This window comes from Chrysochloris asiatica, unplaced genomic scaffold, assembly GCF_000296735.1.
Source record: "Chrysochloris asiatica unplaced genomic scaffold, ChrAsi1.0 scaffold00035, whole genome shotgun sequence".
NCBI classification, from domain to species: Eukaryota; Metazoa; Chordata; class Mammalia; order Afrosoricida; family Chrysochloridae; genus Chrysochloris; species Chrysochloris asiatica.
Window position 1 is genome coordinate 3,958,524 of NW_006408553.1, and position 4,453 is coordinate 3,962,976.

At 38.3% G+C, this 4,453-nt stretch overlaps 1 protein-coding gene across 1 annotated transcript in view; it reads right to left on the reverse strand.

The window, feature by feature from the left end:
* Positions 1–4,453, reverse strand: part of PSD3 (pleckstrin and Sec7 domain containing 3) — a 375,019-nt gene that overhangs the window by 241,241 nt on the left and 129,325 nt on the right. The window lies entirely within an intron of this gene.

The following is a 4,453-nucleotide window of genomic DNA, read 5'->3' on the forward strand; positions in this document are numbered from 1 at the left end:
TATATATCTCCCCTTTTCTTTTGTTCATATAGTCAGTCTTTCTATTCACTCATGTTCCTTTTTCTAGAATCATTCTACAGTAATATTTACTTCTTTTCTGTGTTATCTATTACCTAACCTAACATTAGTGTTATTCTCCTTTTAAGGAATTATAAAAGATTTCTAGCTTTATTTAGCACACTACGTGTATGTGTATATGTGTTTTGTTTTTTGTTTGTTCTTGTAAGGGAAAAAGCAGGGTCATGAATTAAGGAGAAGCTAGAGGCTAGATCACTAAACTGAATGTACAGATAAAAAAGAAGAGAAGAAAATCCTCAAAAGTATCTGTGGGCTACAGAAATACTGACACGTTTTAATACTTTCAAGATTTTTTATAACAAGTTTTAAATAAATTTTATGATCAAACTATGAACAGAAATAAATATGACTGCTGTGTTCTTGAACATGGGCTCCTCTAAGACCTAGAATGTGTACAATCTAGTGCAACCTTATAACACCCTAAGGAAATGGCATATCAAACCAAAACACCACAGCCACTGCCATCAAGTCAATTCTGACTCACAGCGACCCTACTGTAAAGCTGTTCTCTAGGATTTTCAAGGCTGTAAATCTTTATAGGAGCAGACAGCCTTATATTGATCTTGCAGAGTGGTTGGTGGGTTTGAACCACTAACCTTGTGATTATCAGTCCAATGCTTAACCTACTACACCACTAGGAATCCTAAATAGCATACAGGAAAAGCATATAGCATAAATAAGAAAAAGAAGGAGGAGAAAACAAAACCAGGAATGCAATCAGGGAAACATTCTTTAATTAGAGATATCATATAGAGTTTAAAAGCAGAGGGATGGTTTGGTACAAAACTAGATCCACAAACTAAAAAGGAGGCGAAAAAAAGTTTGAAAAATGGGTAGGGAGTGGGGAGAGAAGAATTTAGTGCTGATGCCTAAACAATGCACAAAAACAGACAACACAGAACTTCACACTCCACCCAATTGCTACAGATACCTGTAAAAATGTCGGACAGCTGATGTAGAGATCTTGTGAGGATAAAGGAATAGGAATATAAGGGATAACAGAGGAACCTGAGATGGAAAAAATGAGGCTAAAAAGAGCTGAGGACAGAGATTGAAAATTAGGCCCCTATTACTTCAAAGAGTCAAGCAGTTTGTTTCAGAAGCAATCTGTCCTGTTCCAGCATATAAGTGAGATTCTAGAGGGACAAAAGTAGACTCCAATGCATGTGTTAAAAAAAAAAAAAAACAACCTCATGTGCAGCATATATTCAGTAAAACTCAAAGTTCCCCTTATCTAGGCTGTCTGATGATACTTCTCTAAAGACAAGCCTTCACAACACTTTAAAAAACCCGAAATTGAGTTTCTGGCTTGCAGAAACTGCCAAACCCAGGATAATAATTTTTTTTTTTTCTTCCCCTATTCCAAGTCTTACAGGACTCTGGAAAAAAACAGGAGTCCTGGTGTGGTGCTGTGGATTAATGCCCTGAATTGCAAGGTCAACAATTCAAGCTCACCAGGGCTCCTTGGAAACCCTATACAGGGTCACTATGAGTCAGGACCAACTAGATGGCACTGAACAACAACAAAAGAGAAAAATAATTTTGTCGAGCTACATTAGAAACAATGAAAGAAGAAACAGGTGGACAAAGTTATTTTCTTTATTATATGATACCATTCCTTTTATTTTGAAACAATATTTATATCTGTATGATCCTGTAAAAACACAAACCATAGAATCTCAATTGGGCAAGACTTTTAAAGTAATTTATCCCCAATATTCTTTTAGTGGAATTCCTTGTTTAACATCTCTACTTAATTCCCGATCTACACTTGAACTTTCAAGCCAAAGAATTCACTTTTCACGGAAATAATGAACACATTCTGTCTATGCACATCTCCAAGTCTAAGAGAGCCTGTAATGCTTGTCTAACTAATCTATGCTCACATAATTTAATTTTAATCAATGAGTTTTTTTTTTTTTTTTAGAGGCTTAGCATATATGTGTACAACAAAACTGCTTCAGGAAAGAATTCTGTGATACAGGTCAGAAAGTATCTTTGTGTATTACAAACCATATATGAAGATATAGGCTTAAATAACACAAATTTCCAGTGTGTTTGTAGTGGTGTGTGTATTTTACTTCTCTCATGAAAACACAAAATAAGTAAAGATGTACAGATTTCTTGTCTCAACCTCCCAAAGTGGAAATTAGAAATGTACAGGCAATTTGGATTTTCTATTTTCATCAACTAGAAAGAATGTAAATAATTCAAGAAGCTGGACTATATGAAGAAAAACATGGCATGAGGACGGAAGAAGGTTCATTAACAACCTGTAATATGCAGATGATACAACCTTGCTTACTCAAAATGAAGAAGACAAAATGCTTAAGATCAAAGACCACAGCATTCTGTATGGGCTGCATCTCAGTGTAAAAAACAAAAACAAAAATCCTCACCACTGGACCAATAAACAACATCTGTATCAGTGAAGAAAAGATAGAAGTTGTCAAACCCTTCATTTTGCTTAGATCAACTATCAACACTCATGGAAGTAGCAATCAAGAAACCAAAGGACATATTGCATTAGGCAAATCTGCTGCACAAGAGCTCTTTAAGATGTACAAGAGCAAAGATGTCACTTTGAAGACTAAAATGTGTGTGACCCAAGCCATGGTATTTTCAAGAACCTCATATGGATGTGAAAGTGGGAAAGTGAATAAGGAAGACTGCAGAAGAATTGATGCATTTGAGTTATGGTGTTGGCGGAGAATTTTGAAAGTATTATGGACTGCCAAAAGAACAAACAGATCTGTGTTGGAAGAAGTGCAGCCAGAGTGCTCCTTGGAAGCCAGGATGGCCAGAATTTGTCTCTCGTACTTCAGACATAGTGTCAGGAGGGGCCAGTCACTGGAGAAGGATATCACATTTGGTAAAATGGAGGGTCGGAGAAAAAGAGGAAGACCTTCAATAAGATGGACTGGCACAGATGTGGAAACGATGGGCTCAGGTGTAGCAATAATTGTGAGACTGGCCCAGGATTGGGCAGTGTTTCGTTCTGTTGTGCACAGGGTTGCTATGAGTCAGTACTGACTCGATGGCACCTAACAACAACAACATTTTTGATCCACTACAGTATGACTCCTGGTGTGGCGCTGTGGGATAAAGTGCTGGACTGCAAAGTCAGTTTGAACTACAAAGTCGGCAGTTCAACCTCACCAGCTGCTCTTTGGAAACTCTATACAGGGTCACTCTGGGTTGGAACTGACTCGACGGCACATAATAACAACAACAAAAGTAGGAATGGAGTCTGGTGTGGCACTGTGGGATAATGTGCTGGACTGCAATGTAGGTTTGTATCACAAGGTCAGCGATTCAAGCTCACCAGTTGCTCCTTAGAAACCCTATACAGGGTAGTTATGAGTCAGAAATGACTCTATAGCACTTAACAACAATAACACAGTAGGAATGACAGCTATTTCCAATGGCATGGAGAACTCTTAGAAGCAGACAAAAATCTTCAGAAAGAATCGTTGCAAGCAAAGGGGCAGGCTGAAAACTGGTTAAAACTGAAAGCTCACCTGCTTTGTTGCATTGGCATTAAAGCGCAAAGCACATTCCCATCATTCATACCTAACTGAAAGCTCAGATATTTATGGGATTAGCATTTTTGCACACAACTGCATTCTATGAGCCTCTAAAACCACCCTTTGGATTAACAGTATTTTCACAAAACATCTGGGAAAACAGCACAATTCTGTTGAATAATGACATATTTGTTTTTCTTACTAAGTACTGTCAAGTCAGTTCCGAGTGTAGTGACCCTGTATAGAATTTCTGAGGAGGAGCTGGTAGCTTTGAACTGCCAATCTTGTAGTTAGCAGGTCAGTGCTTACCCTACAGTACCACACCAGGATTATGCAGGAAATAAGACAAGCCAACCAATCTCTGTGAAGGAGAAAGATGAGGTGATCTGCTCTCATAAACCCTGTATAGGGTCACTATGAATCAGAATTGACTTGATGTCACTGGGTTTATGCATACATATCCTCACTATGTGCCATCAAGTTGATTCCCATTCATTTCAACCTTAAATGACAAAATAACACTTCCAACAGGATTTTATACAGTACTTAACAACAACAACAAAATCTTTATAGGACAAGCTTTGGTGGCACAGTGCTTAAGCACTTGGCTGCTTACTGAAAGGTCTGAAACTACCAAAGTTCAAATGAAGAAAGATGAGGCAGCTGGCTTCCATACAGGTGATATCCCTGGAGACCCACTGGGGACAATTCTACTCTATGAGCAGAAATGAACTAGATGGCAGAGGGTGTGGTATGGGTCATCTTTAGCCAAGTCTTTTCTCTTCTGGATTAGCTGGCGGGTTTGAACCATCCACCTTTCAGCTCCAGCTGAGTGCTTAACAATTACA